We start from the raw sequence: 15,483 nt of genomic DNA, 5'->3' as shown, positions 1-15,483 counted from the left end.
TGCTCAGATTTGGGGGCACGTTAAAAAAAAAAAAAAAAAACCGGTGGTCGAAATTTCCGGAGCCCTTCACTACGGCGTCTCTCATAATCATATATGGTGGTTTTGGCGCGTTAAACCTCACGTATCAATCAATACCAATCAATCAACAAACATATGAGAACAACCCATGCTTATGCAACAATCGTTCGACGCTCTCCCATGTCCTCTATTTCGAGAGCAGTACACAATGAAACTCACGCGCATATGTAAGTCAGAAATCCTGCAGATGCAAACAACGTAAAAACAACACGCACGACCTGAAATTATCCGCAGCTTTGCGACATTTTGCGAAGGGGGTGTAGTTCTTACAATGTTCGGACAGTGACCCAAAGATCACGGCTTCAACTCCGGCCGCGGCGCGGTCGAACTTTCATGGCGGTGAAACGCTAGATGTTCCTGTATAATCTGCGATATCAGAGTTCTTTGAGGAACAGGCGTTCGGAATTTTCGAAGCATTAAATGCCTTAAAATCATATTGTGGTCTTTCACACGTAAAACCCACAGTATTAGTCATTGTGGTTTAACATCCCAAGACCACGATGCGATTATGAGAGACGCCGTAAAAGCCCGGATACATTATTATTATTATTATTATTATTATTATTATTATTATTATTGTTGTTGTTGTTGTTGTTGTTGGACGAACGACCGATTAATAGAGTACAAAGAGGGCACAGCACAAAACGCATTCCTGAGCCACATGAAGCCTACGAAATTCCCTCAATACAGCGAACGGGACGGCGGAAAGCCGCGAAAACGCCCCAACGGGCACTCGCACACAACAGCGCCCGACATGCTGGCGGGCGCGCTGGCGGAAGAGAGCCGCTCCATTTATCGCCCGCAAGCGGCCAAAGACAGGCCGGCCGCTCGCATCAGGCATGCAGTCCACCACCGCCGGCTTGCAAATCAGCGCCGACGACGGAAAGAAACGAGCTCTGGCGGCCAAGGTCCCGCTCATTACGGGCAAGGAACACGCGTATTCAAGGTGCAGCGGCCGACCACGATGCAGCCTCGAGGCAGACTCGCAGAGGGAGCCCGGCGACCCACCACAGAACAGCTGGCCCGTCGTTTTCTCTCACCTCCTCGTGCTCGGGGCAATTACGCACCGCTGGATATGCGCTCACAGAGCGGCAACATAAAAGCGGACGTGTGTATACGCAAAGGACACGCCACGTGCAAGCTCGCCGAGCTGCCCATTATACGGTTCCACTACAACTCTTCATATAACCCGATTCCCAAACATTCCCAGTTCGTAAATGCATGTCCGTCATAAGTTGTTCTGGCTGGTGTGCCTTTATATAGGAACATTTTCACGATAACTTTTCCTTAACAGCGAGAACCGTTATGAGATCACAATTCGGTTCACGCGCAGCGCCGTAGTTGTCCACCGCCGCCGGTGTCCGTAAACATCGCACGAAATTAAATTAAAAAAGAACTAATACCAATAACACAGTGGAGTTCGAACCCAGGTCCATTGGTTGCCAACCCAGTATTCTACCATTGAGCCATGCCGGTGCTTGGCACTTATTGGCAAACTTGCCTTAGGCAGGCTAAGGCAAACTTGCCTTAGGCAGGCTTCATGTAGGGAAAGCAATCGCGTTGATACGACGTATAAGGCATTTTAAAAGAGCGAAGGACCAACCAGTCGTCGTACGATGCGAATAGCGTAACCAGTGAGTCGTCCAATGCTCCAAACCATTACAAAAGCTTGTTCTTGTTCATCCATTACCCGTGGCAAATACCCACTTCAGGCATCATTCTTCATCATCGTCAGCCAGTGCATGAACAATTGGCACGAAATTCCTTGCACGTGTTTGACGGATACCAGGCTTCTCAGAAAAATGACGAAATATAGCATAGCGAATGCCGGCCTACTACCAATTTTTTTTTTTAATATTAATGCTGTAGTGGGTACCAAGCCAGTGTACTTAAAGCAGTCCCCCAATGAGTATTTAAAAAGGGCTCTGAAAGGCCGTTCTTATAGCTTTCGCTGTGGCTGTGCTACGCCTTCCTCGCAGGCCTGGGGTCTTTTTTTTTTTCTGTCTTATTGCAATATAAATTTAAACTGTTGCAATGAACGGCCTGCGATCCAAACTTCATGTGGTATAGTGGCTTATGTCGTTTTCGCTTTGCAAGTCGTTCACCTGAAACGCTAAAGCTAAACAAAGTGTTGCGCCACTAAGAAGACAATGCCCCCCCCCCCCCCAAAAAAAAGGATTGGGATACATAAACGCAGATTAATAGAGCTTAATGAGCTTTAGGGATCGCAGCCAGAACGCTGCGTAACTGAGTGTCAGGGCTACAGTGAGACACTTTTTTAAGGGGGGGGGGGGAGGGGGGGTTCTACCATTCATTAAGTATCTTCGTGTGTGCGTCTGTACGTGTGCGTGTATACATCGGCAAGCAAAATCGAACATTTGCGGGACCCCCCTTCCACTGGCCACACCACTGTTGAGTGCTTACTGTTGAAGCACGCTTAGATAACGTAATACGGCAAGCACCTCGGTCCATTAAGTGGACATCTGGCCACGAGCGCGTAAGTGAACTCTGTAACAGCGAACCAAGCATCGGTAAACTGAAAATGAGCTAACTGTGACACATATACGACCGAGCGGAAGAGACGTTCGACATCGCCAACGCCGAGTGAGCCGGCAGTGCGGTGGATATGACATACTTCTCAACTTTTTGGCGACGCACGCAACGCCGCACTCGTCCGCGTGACCATTCTAATGGGGCGAATGACACACCGAAAAAATTACCAAATGTCAAAGTTACCCGACTAAGTCTTAAAAGGTCTGTTCTGCCAGTCTGCGACTGTATGCGCGTTAATGCGGTGAGCCCAGTGCTTAGGTCGAATTCGCGAAGCTTTCACACCTTAAGTGCTGTGTAGCGCTGGATGACCGCCTTCGCAAACATGAAGACAACTTCGTGAATGCTTCGTATGGACAGATCCTACCAAATTATTCTATTAGGAGCAAGAGCTTTTTTGGTTTCATGGATAAGGAATATGTCTTTTTGCGACCAGCGGCAACACAACGACGCGATATAGCGTTTATAACGACGACGTTATCGACGTAGTGGAATTCAAAAGGACAAACGAACATGCAGACAACAGGAAACCCTGTGTATCGTTCTTCTGTGCGGCTATCGCAGTGAAGTACATTCGGAGCTGTTGGTTTCGGGATCGATGAGCACAGAGCACGATTTAATTTTTTTCCACCCCCTCTCTCTGCGTCGCGCAGCTACAGCCGCTGGCTGTTCGCGCTCTGGTCACCAAGGCTAGCGGAGGGTTCCCGGGGAGCTCGAGGGGCAGCTCCAGCTTGTACGTGCGCGCGATGGCCAATGGAGCGACGCGTACAGATAACTTTCGGGGTGACCGCTTATTGCCGCGCTGATGGATGCGCTAGTACTGAGAAGAAAGCCGCACCGCCAGCCCCGTATACGTGCGTGTAAACTCGCAACTGAAAAAAAAAAAATCTGGACGTTGTGGGTCTTCGCGTATCTCATATTTTGTTATTCTCGACCGCGCTCGACGACAAGCCACCGGCTGCGCATGGAGTGACGAAAGCTTGTGCGCCAGCGGCAACCAAGCAGCGCTGCTCAGCTGGCCAACGACACGCAAATGGATGCAATTATATTCTCGCCTGCTCGGCACGGCTCTCGAAGCTCTGCCACCGTTGTTTGGTTTTTCCCTGTGGGCCATCTAATTAAGGAACGCGAAGAATTCTCGCTGCTAGAAAAAGGATCGCGTCATGTGGTGGCCGTTATTGTTCAGCATGAGGAGGGGAGCATAAAAGCGACGCCTCGTGACGATATAAGCATCCCCTTAACAAACGGGACAGTATAATAGTACATACCACAGGACGCCACTTTCACGTGTTTTTTTAGCTCTCTATTCTCGTACGAACGTCTACAAGATTAATGATCACCTTATGCATTGCGCGTTCATTTGTTTACAATAATCCCCATCAACGCTGCCATTCTTTACTACACTTTTTGATTGGTTTAATTTGTGCTTAACTCCTCTAATTGTGACCTAACCGAATCCGAACTCCATATCGAACACCCATCTGAACATTAAATATGTCGAGCACAGCAGATCTAAGCAGCGTGTTCACCGATTTCTTCATTGCCCCTTGCGGCGGCAGCAGCTGTGGAATGTCAACTTCTCGACAGGTGTGAGCGAGGAATGCTTCACTTCGGCGTAAAAGGTTTCATTCGCATAGCGTCAGTCAGCGCACACGCGAAGAAGTAAGAAAAAAAGAAGACGCAACTTTGACGTTCCCTCAAAACGAAGTTCCAGTTTGAATTTCAAGATCGCTATTTGGCGACGACGTAGTTGATGCGCCGATAGTGGTGGTTGTAATCCGATATATGAAATGTCTTACGCACGACCGAATAAACTACATCGAATTTCCCTCCTGCTGCTTTCAGTAGCTTCGAAGGCACGCCGCCAAACAAGAATGCTTTGAGAGGGAAACGACGCAACCCACTACGACGTGCGAATGCCAACGTCTTGCAGTGACTCGGGCATTACCGATTATTTTACAACGCAAGAGATTTCAGAACAGCGCCGTGGTATATGTCGAGCGATATTTTGTGTAAGCTAAACTCGCAGAAAGAGAAGCATCTCTTGTTAGTGTCGATTCAATGTGTCAACAGCGAATAAAGCAGCGCGGCTTCTTACATGTCGTTGGGCGTCACCAGATTGAAACTGAAAGGAATCGCCTCGTGAAGCTCCATGAATCGCTCACTGGCAAAGCAGCTGCGAACGCGTGATGCACCCGAGCAACACATACGTGAACATGGAGCTGCCTACTCCAGTAAAGCAGAGATACAGAAACAGCGTCCGTGAGTTTCCAAGGAGTCAAGCTTGTCTCTCTTCGCCCAAAGGAACAGCGCGCGCTGCCCAAGACCACTCACGAAACCAGCTCCCGGCGGAGCGCTCTCTAGGCCTCGCGGCGGCACTCCGCCACATGGCGTGCACGCCCGCGCGGGCCGTTCGAACGGCGCGCATCCGGCCGCGGGACGTCCCGTAACGGGGCAGCTCCCGTTCCTCGACGCTCACCTGTTCCTCCGGAGTCGTATCCGATCCGCAGCATGGGGCCGTTGAGCAGAGGCGGCCACGGGGCGCGCACCACCGAGTCCTGCGGTAATCCTGTGGCGGCGTAGCGCGTTCGGCACGCGCACACACACACGCGCGCACCGACTTCAGCCGCTCAGCAACGCGGTGGGGGGCCACCGGCGGCGTTTCATCGGCGCCCGGTGCGCCGGACACAAACGTCGGGCGTTCCTCTTCGGTCGGTCCGCGCCGAGGGCCGGCGAAGATTGCGCTGCGAGCAGGCAGACAGTCACACACGTACTACAGAGACGGCGGCCGAGAGAGCGGCGGCGGCAGCAACAGGCCGACACAGCGGGCGCGCGGCGACTAACGAGCGCCGGAGAGGGAGCCGGCCGGCGCGCGGCGGGCGAGGGCGCGTTACCTGCTCAACCTGACCCGACCAATTAATCCCCGAGGGAGAGCTGTCGGTTGCCGCCGCCGTCGTCGACCGCGCAGCCGTCCGATGGCGACGTCTTTCTTTCTCGGCGACCAGACCATTCGGCATGTCCCGTCACGACGGAGACGACAGCGTTATGACAGAATCGTTCGCAGCACGCCGCGTGAAGCCGTACGTATATACAATCCTTCGCCAACTTGTTATTTTGATTCTTAATTTTTTTTTAAATATCGGACTTTAGTAATGCAGCACCATGATACCGCCACAATCGTTATATAACGGTGCAACTAAATGGTTTCAAAGTTGCTGCAGCTGGCGCATTGCGTCACATAATCTCCAGGGTTTTCCTTCTTCAGCCATAGCGCATTTTTTTTTTTTTCATACAAATACTGACACCAGGGCTCCTGTCATTCTCGCACACTCTGTGTCATTGATATACAAGCTAATGTGTTAGCACTGTAGAAATTAGATTGACTGAATAACCAGAACTCGTTAATAAACGTTTCTAATTAATGACTTTAGGCAGTTATTTATATCATAAAGTTGTAGTGCGCCACAACAGGTTATGCCGTACACGTTTTCTTTAGAAATTGCAGAAGTTAGATATAGTTTGAAATATTCATGATCGAAATATAAAAACCGACCGCGCCGAAGCGCCAAAAACGCGGATGCGATTCCAGTTCTTAGCTTCTCTTCTTATTTCACGAATCGCTACTTTACGGCGCACTAAATAGATAAAAAAAAAGAAACTGGAAGTAACACAGCCATCTTCTGTTTTATAGATGTTTCGTGACTCTATATTCTGGTCATCATCACAGTCTCTGTGGAGGCCATAAACCGTTCGATCATTGGCTTCATAGACCGCCTCAGCATGTGACATTTCTGTCACTGGAATTACCAGTAATCATACTTTGGTGTGAGTGTACTTATTTATTTTAAACGAATAATTCTTCAGTAAAAACTGGCACAGCCCTGTAAGCTAGCTCTCCGTTGTCCTGCAATGAACGGGATCTGATAACGTATGTACAGTCGGGTCCACTGTTAAAGGGAACACTTGCATGCATAGCATCCTTGTATTACTCTCTTTTGCAAAAGCATGGTGGGTTAATTTACACAGACGTCTGATGATTGGCCGTTTTGGCTCCTTTTCACAGACTAATTCCATGCATAAACACTGTTTCCTAATCCCCTCGCTACTATAGGGCCGGCAATGTGAACAGTGCTCGTAGTAGTGTTCTCTTTAACAGTGTCCGGTACTGTACAGAGAACAGAGTTTAACCAATGCACATGTAGCTTATTCTCAAAAGAGGCAACTTAAGTACCATCATTATACCTATAAAAGTCACAATATGTACACGCAAGACATCGATTAAATGTATGGAGGAAAATCCCCAGGCGTATAATCAATCAGCGCTTGGCTGGTGGCCAGACAACAGCGCGTGCTCAACTATGATATCGATCGGCAGAGCGGCGCGCCTATCCACCGTGATAACCAACTGGCCTCCAAGCTTGTTCACACGAATCTGGAGAAAGGTTTATGCCCATCGTCTATTATTCATCTCCGTGGGCGCACACGGCTCCACTGTCACGTTTGATGCTAAGTCAGCACGGGTTACCTGAGCACTTTTTTTTTCCTCTGCTTGTTATAGATGCAACAAAACAAGTATAGTTTAGTGACTAATGAGTAAGCCCGTCACTCAAAAGTCGTTGATCGTGGGAACGAAGAAAACAAAAAAGTAGAAACTTCATTTCGAATTTTCTCATTCATTAAAGACGAAGACGGGACAATGCCACGAGTTAGGTGGTCATCTCAAGTAACAAGCGGCAGGCAGCAAGCAACACAAGGACGTTTAACATGCCATCCGGCTATTGCTGGCCACGTATCCCTTCGAGCAACGGATAAACAGACCGCAGCGCCAATTCACAACATTTCAAGCACACCAAAAGCTCCATGGGAACAACATCCACGATCACTCGGCGTTACGCGAGACTTCTACTGGCTTTACTTCTTTTTGGCGAAGCTGCTCCCCTCCTGAAAGAAGGCGCCTACCCTCTGGAGAAAGGTCAACAGCGATGAACGCGGGTATGTTTCAGTAACCCAGACGAAAGCATCGAGATGCTAAAGACACTGGCGCAGGCAGCAGGAGAGAGGGTGGTGAACCCCCCAACCTCACATTTGAAGTTTTCAATTTAGCATGGCTATACATACACGCGCACATACAAACATACATAAATTGTGGTTGAACACTCTTTCCACCTCCTAGTTTTAAAAAAAAAACCTCCTGGTTACACCACCCGAAAGAAATTGTTCGTTCCCTCCAGTTTTCCAACGCACAATATTTTTGGCAATCGCGCAGAAAGTTGCCTGCAGCAATCAAGAAGTTAATTTGGTACGAACGTCAAGCCATCACCGCTTCCGGCACATTCACTGTCCCCGTGGTCTAGAGAGCGCTTTGCGGACCCCTCCCGGCGCATATACCCTTGCAACTGCACCTACAGCGACGCTCGATAGCCTTTGACTTGGCACCCTATAGCCGAAGGGAAACCTGAGGGCACCCACTTCTCCGACTGGAAGCAACCGGCAGTCGGCTTCCCGCGCCGCAACTCAAGGATTGACTCGGCGCCGTCAACGTCTCCACGCTCATGCGGGCCGCTGCATATGCACGAGGCCGCACCCTCCTCGCACGTAAATTGCCCCTTCGTTTCGCCGCTCCCATGCAAGCGCGAACTCGAACGCTGCCGTCGTGTTTGTGAGAGCGCCGCTTCGACCCGAAGTGCACTGCACTGCGGCCGCCAGTGCTTGCTGCACCGCGCAGAGCAGGTCCACTAGCGCGCCCCGCCGACGAAAGTACACAAACAACGCCGCGAACGTTCTATCGCTCGTCCGAGCTCACACGCTTGTCTATTCGCATATATACAAGACGCGCGCTGCCGCGCACCTGTGATGGAAAACCTGTCACAGGCTCTTCAGCTTCTAAAGGACAGCTTCATTAAACCCTTTCCTTAAACACGTCGGCGGCGGCAGGGTGCGTTTGATGCGAGCCGAACAATAAGGTACAAGGCGCTCTTTAACCAAACTGCCGCACTCAGCCACGCTCCCTTATTACACTTCACTCCATCAATGTGACACGCCACGTCGGCACAGAACATCGTTTTGGTTTGTTTTTTCTCTTTTTTTTCTTAAGCCATGTGGGATCGACAGTATTGGAGATAGAATGACCCCAACCGAAAAAAAAAAGGCAACCCAATATGGGAGAACAGCACCCGCACGAGCAGTTGTTCCCCGTCTTCAAATTCAGAGCTCTAAAGCAACCTTATTCCATCAGTGGCGCTTCAAACAAACTAATAAACAAACAAGACTAACCCTATGTCCCTGTTCTCACCGAACACCCAAGTATACCTTAGCCTTCTATGTATAAAAGTACACACATTACCAGATGCGAGTATTCAGGCAGAGACACGGTAAACATCGTTTCGTATAGTTTCTTTAGCTTACCACTGAGACGCTCCGCTCTCTTTTTATATCGTCATCAATATGCATCATCATCATCATCGGCGTGAGTACACCCAATGCAGGAAAAATACCTCTTCTATGTTCCACCAGTCAACTAGGCCCTGTGCTTGCTGCTGCCACATGATACCCACAAGCTTTCTTATCTCATCTGTCCACCTAACTTTCTGTCTAACTTAATTCACCCAGTTGCCTTCTCTTTAAATCGAGACTGTAATCTTTAATCACCAGCGGTTATCTTGCCTTCGCGCTACGTGCCGTGCCCATGACCGTTTCTTCTTTTGTGACGTCCTCAACACCCATTTGTTCCCTAATACACTCTCTAAGCTTCTTGTCCCTCTGTGTTCCACCCATCATTTTTCTTTCATTGCTCGCTGTGTCGTCCACAACTTTAGTTGAACCCTAATTGTAATCCTCCAGGTTTCTGCTCCGTACTGTAAGTACTGGTAAGACGCAGCTGCCATATACCTTCCTCTTGACAGATAGTGGCAATGTGCAATTCATGATTTCAAAATGCTTGCCAAATGGGCTCCACCCCACTCTTATTCTTGTATTTACTTCGCCCTCGTGGTCCGGCTCCACGGTTATTACTTATCCTTAATAGATGTACTCTTTTGAAACATTAAGTGCACTGCTACCTATCTCGAAGCGCTGTTCTCTCTGAGGTTGTTGTACATCACTTTCGTTTCCTGCAGATTAATTTTATGACCCACATTTCTGCTCTCCTTCTATGATTCAGTAATAATGAATTGCGATTCTTTCTCTGAGTTACTCCACAATGCAATGTCATCAGCGAAGCGCAGGTTACTAAGGTACTCTTCATGAAGTCGTATATCCAACTTTCCCCATAAACCTTCTTATATGCAAATATGCATATAACTACTCTATTCGTAACTCCATGAACAAATAGACAACCTAGCAAGTATTTGCCATAGGAATCGGGAAGAGGCCGCTACGAAACAGCGTTCCACTACAGATGAAGCTATCCACGGGTAAACGAAGTAAATTATTGAATTACTTGCTCAAACAGCAAATAAATAGCTAAGCAAATAAAAACTAGTGAAAACAATTACAGTGTGGCGTATGTAGTGTCTATGAAGAGAGAGATAGAGAAAAATAAACATTATTAGAGGTCAGACTAGGACCTATATATATTCCTTCCTTCGCCAGGAGGAGCGTGGCCAACTGGACGGCGAAGGCCGCCGACGTCAACCCCACCCGCCATTGGGGAGGTGGAGTGACGATAGTAATAGCGCGAGAACAAAACGACGACACAGAGACAAGAAGGACACGAAAGACTCTGTGTCGTCGTTTTGTTCTCGCGCTATATCTATCGTCATGCCATACCAACTAGCCCAAGCTGCCACACTTCTAAGGGAGACGGGGGTTAGGATATATAGTGAGAGGATTGTAGGGCACAAGGCGCTAATAATCACATCAGAAGTTTTACTCAGAAGGCCACGATATGACTATGAGAGACACCGTAGTGGACGGCTCTGGAAATTTCGACCGTGCGGTGGTTTTTGACGTGCGCTAACATCACGCAGTAAATAGGCATCTGGCATTTTATCTCCATCAAAATGTGAGCGCCGCAGCCAGGACTGGACCCACAACCAATCGAGCAAACAGCGGAGCATAATATGGTGACTGCCCCGAAAAACTCCCCGAAAATGTTGCGTGCGGAAGAATGCCACTATTTGCGCAGGGCGCGTGCGCAGAACTTGGTCTATAGTGCGTTAGGTTCAACGTGGCGTTCTTGCGTACCCAACGCCTTAACTTGCGTTTCGTGCATACACAGCTATAGAACTCGCTAACAGTACAATCCGGCTGTAAACAAACAGCGCATCCCGTAGCGCACGCGTCCACTCGGAGGCGATGCGCTTTGAGCTGGCCATAGCGCAGCCTTGAACATTATGACGTATAGCCCGCGCGACGGGGACCAAGCATGGAGGACGTGCCCGGCGCACATCTTCGCGCTTTCCGAGGAACCTTGCATTGTCCTCGCGAAGTAAATTTATTCGTAGCCCCGTTCCTTCTCGCCCACGCATTTGACTCGTGGGGCGGCCGGTGAGCAAGATGATTGCAGACGAACGCGCCAAGCTCGCCTGCAGCTAATTCTGCGACGAGGCGCGCTATCTCGGCATTTTAGGCCCTTCTGGAAGGAAGGGGCCAAGAGGTGACACGCATTTACACGAAAAACAATAATCCCCACATTGTGTCGTAAACGGGCGAACGCGCAAATTAGCCGGGAACAAGACAGAGGAAAAGAAAGCCTCCGTGAGGAAGGAATTCAAGTGGAGATATGCGTATAACGTCACGATACCGGTATGAGGCTGGGAGAGTCTATATACACAGCGCGAACTATAGCGGGATCTCCGAAGCCGTATAAGCATCACTGCAAATCTGAACTTCTGCCCGATGAGTAAATGACTCCTCATCTGTGATAAGCACACTAAAATAAGCACATTATACAAAGAAATGGCACAGAAGGAGGGAAGTTAATCTGTCCCAAATGAAGAGTTTGCTACACGTGAAGGCGAATTGGGGAGAACGAAATAGGGAGATGAAAGAATACGAAGACACACACACACACCTAGACAGTCGAAGTCCATCACGCTAGCGCGGAGCGCGACATCACTGTCATTGCCACTTGTCCAAGTACGTTTTAGGGGCGAAGCTCCTTAGGGCGTGGGCTGTGCGTCCCCTGTAGCCTGTATGTAGCCACCTCTAGTTTAGTTCTTGCAGTGTTCACTAGATGGCGGTACCGTCCCCTGTATGTAGCCACCTCTAGTTTAGTTCTTGCAGTGTTCACTAGATGGCGGTACCGTCTCCTGTATGTAGCCACCTCTCGTTTAGTTCTTGTAGTGTTTACTAGATGGTGGTACTTGTAGCTGATGATGAAAAGATGCAAGATGTTATAAACTAGAAAGCGGTACTTGTAGTTGATGAAAGACGCGAGATCTTATAAAATAGGAATGATGTCACATATGGCGCGTGTCATTGGTTGAAGGCAATCGTTCGATTTAGTGCGGCGACGTGCGCTAGGGGGAGCGATGTAATAAAATCGAGTGGGCAAAATGTACAGAGGATTCATGGTTTACCAGGTTTACCTCCGGAGCTTCGCCCACTCATCATCATTCACTTCGTGGATATGGCGGAATTTTTTTTCTTAAAAACCTCGGTATAGTTCCTCGGTCGCCTTCCGCTGCGAAGTCCTCTGTAGGCGACATGTAAGAACATTCAACAGAGATTTGGTCAATGTGCGCTAAAACGGACGCCAGTGACTGTCTCCGAACATTATGGCGTCTACTTGCAACGAAATACTTCGCAGAGAGCATTGTCGGCCATTCCATTGCGAAAGGAATAATATTTCGTTAATGCACCGCTAGACAAAAAGATTGGTCCGGTTTGGTCTGGCTGCTTGATGGGCTGGTAACATCGATAGCGATCATGGTATCTAGTGCAAGCCCTTGAAGACTGCTGCAGCTGCGTCAGACTTTTCGGAAGTGGTACGGTATATTCCTGGGTGTCTTCAAGAGCTGCCCGAGCGGCAATATCGGCGTGCTTCTCCGCTATAAGCCACAGTGACTTTCAAGCTACTGAAACGTCACATGGTGCCCTCTCCCATGTGATGTATGAAGAAGACACCGAATTTCAAATGGGAGTTGTGCGTATGGCCCGCGATGCAGTGCTGATAACACGGATTGTAAGGCTGCTTTGGTGTCACTGAAGATCGACCACTGTTGATGTGATTTCCGATCGGCCAAGCAATGTGAAGCGCGCAGAGCAGCTGATTACGCATCCGTCAACGTCGTGGGGTCGTCACTGTTAAAGCTGCTGGTAATAGCTCTTACTAGGACAACCACATCACCGGACGAACGCTGGAAGTTTGTTGAACCATCGGTATATGCATGCACACTGTCCACATACCTGTCGCGCTAAAGAAGAAGAGACAACTTTGCAATTCAGCACAGGCGGCGACAGGTAAGATTTTTCCCGGATTCCTATAGCACGCTGAAAAGCACTGTGGGTGGACTGAGACGCCAAGAGGGTATCGATAGTTTGGAAGCAGTAGTAAAGAACACGGGAAGCTTGTCGTTGTACACGACAATAGTACACTCGAGATTGCTATACGAAATATACGGCGACTGTACAGGTCTAAATAGCTACAGTGGGCAATACCAATTCCCCGAAAGTTTAGCGTAACGTTAGCTTTTACTGGAGAGTGTGCTTATTGCAGATGGACGAACTTGTTGGTAAACCGTCATGACGCGGTGATGCACAAACGCAAAATAACACCTATTACGATATACCCGGTTGTCTACGAACGCCGTTTCAACTGCGTTTAGGGGGAAAAAAAGATCAGGGCATAATTGATATTCTATGAATTCCGTGTATCTATTGAAAGAAGACCACGAACAGTGAGTTAACAAAGCGTCGTGCATTAACGGCCCGCAACAATGTACAGTCTTCGCTGAGTACCACTCCCCTCTAATGAAAACGTCTCCTTGCAAAATTAAGAAATTCGAGCACCAGGGGTCTTAACTAGACCGGGTGACAACATTCCGCATCTGTACGTGCATTTCCGTCAGCGGAGGACCATTTATGTGCTCGTTTGATGACTTCTTAACTCAGCTCAATATATAACATGCCATGCTGAACATTTCAACATTCAGAGTATTTTCACTAAAGAAGTCAAATGCTTCAAGCTTGATGACCAAACGGACCAAGCGCAAACGGCGCGCAGACTATACGATCATCGTAAAAAAAAAAAAAAGACCACGAGAAGAAACGCTTCCGGGAATACACCAAGGAAGACGTACCGATGGAAGAAGCAACTGTATTAGCGATCGCGGAAGCCACAGTGGCAGCGCCGGCGCGAGAAAAAAAAATCAGAAAGAGACAGTCGGTGCACCGCGACCCAAACGCGGAAGGCGTGTCACAGCGGGCGCACCCCGCGCTGGTTGAGCAGCGGCGACGCGTGGCGCGGTCCGGAAGAATGGGAGGAATTGCCCAAACAGCTAAGCGAATAACGGAGCCCAAGTTTGCCGGAGGCCGTGGACGAAAGAAAGGACGCGAAAGCTGCGAGAAGACAGAAAAGAAGTGCGGTGTTCCCATCTGCCCAATCTTCTTTTTTTCCCGAAGAAATCGACTGTATAAGAAGTGGCGGCCGTTGCGCTCGTGCACGAGAGGCACACATGGCAATAGAGAGCCAGTCATCTCCGTGATTGCCCCCTGCACAGCGCGCCCTCCTTGCCATCTCCATTCAATCTTGCGGAGCTTTGTGTCTGCAGCTCGCCGTTCCGCTGCAGCGATGCAACAGAGCAGCGATGGAGGAAGGAGCCAATGACGTCCTCGATTGCGGGTTTTCGGGCCCATCCATCTATATACATCAGACCCGAGAGCGGCGGCGAGAGGGAGAACGGGCCCGAGCCCTGGACTTCGCGCCCCGCGACAGAGGGTGCGGATCACGTGCCCCGCGCGAGCGCGCGGACCATTATTATGGATGAAGGCCCTTCACGGTGCTGGAGTGGCGGCGCGCAAGGTGCTACCTCAATCTCTGGTCGTATTTCTCCCCAACTCCCCCCGTCTTGCGTTTTTTTTTTCTATCTCTCTCTCTCTATCGTCTTATTCAGCGGTCAAGAGCAGGTTCTAACCATGGCCGTGTCTTTCTTGCGGGCAACGGATGGGATCATTTGCGTTGCACGCGACTAACTCACACAAGAATACAAAAGCGCACGTCTAAACACGAGCGGCACTCGATGGATGCCGCAAAGTCGCAGCAATAACGCGGGAAAGGCCGCAGAGGTCACTATACACCTGCCTCAAGAGTGCTCGGTATACCTTCAGTGTCTTTCAATAAGGTTGGTTGCATTAACGTCATTTCGGCCGTCATGTCGAAGATCCCAGCCTGACGCCATAAAGCATGCAAGCTATACACAGGACAGAGCGGTTGAGCTACAAACATGTAAGAATGAGCGTTACAACCAAAAACTATATATATATATATTCGTGAAGAAGAATATAACACCAAATAGGCATAGCATGATGTCCTAAGTGCTTCGTATTCCCGCCCTATACAAATGATGAGTACTCAACTTCAGCATTACTATCAGCCTTATATACGCCGGCTCGCGAACTCGTCTACTCACGCACTTCGACGAACTATAGCAGTCATACGCCTGCTGAATACTTATATTGATAAGGGGCGTGAGTGACAAGCGGTTGTGCTTGGTGCCTTGATCTCACCCAGCAAGCTTCTTCGCGGGAATTCTTGATGGAAATATCTTGTGGGTCATCCCTTTCTATAAAATGTATACACTCGCACCAAAAACGAACATCAAGTTTCATACCCCCGCCCACGAACTAACACTTTCGCGCAATCCTTTTTTGTTCGGTCAGCCAAAGACTGGAACAATCTTCCCGCTCACGTGG

The 15,483-nt window shown here is 49.1% G+C and overlaps 1 protein-coding gene across 1 annotated transcript in view; it reads right to left on the bottom strand.

Moving 5' to 3' along the window:
- The window catches only part of LOC119171546 (uncharacterized), a 671,663-nt gene that overhangs the window by 501,933 nt on the left and 154,247 nt on the right, over positions 1-15,483 (bottom strand). The gene's annotated exons all lie outside the window — the stretch shown is intronic.

This window comes from Rhipicephalus microplus, chromosome 4 (genome assembly GCF_043290135.1).
Source record: "Rhipicephalus microplus isolate Deutch F79 chromosome 4, USDA_Rmic, whole genome shotgun sequence".
Classification (NCBI taxonomy): domain Eukaryota; kingdom Metazoa; phylum Arthropoda; class Arachnida; order Ixodida; family Ixodidae; genus Rhipicephalus; species Rhipicephalus microplus.
The sequence above is the reverse complement of the archived record's forward strand: the minus strand, read 5'-3'. Positions and strand labels throughout refer to the sequence as shown.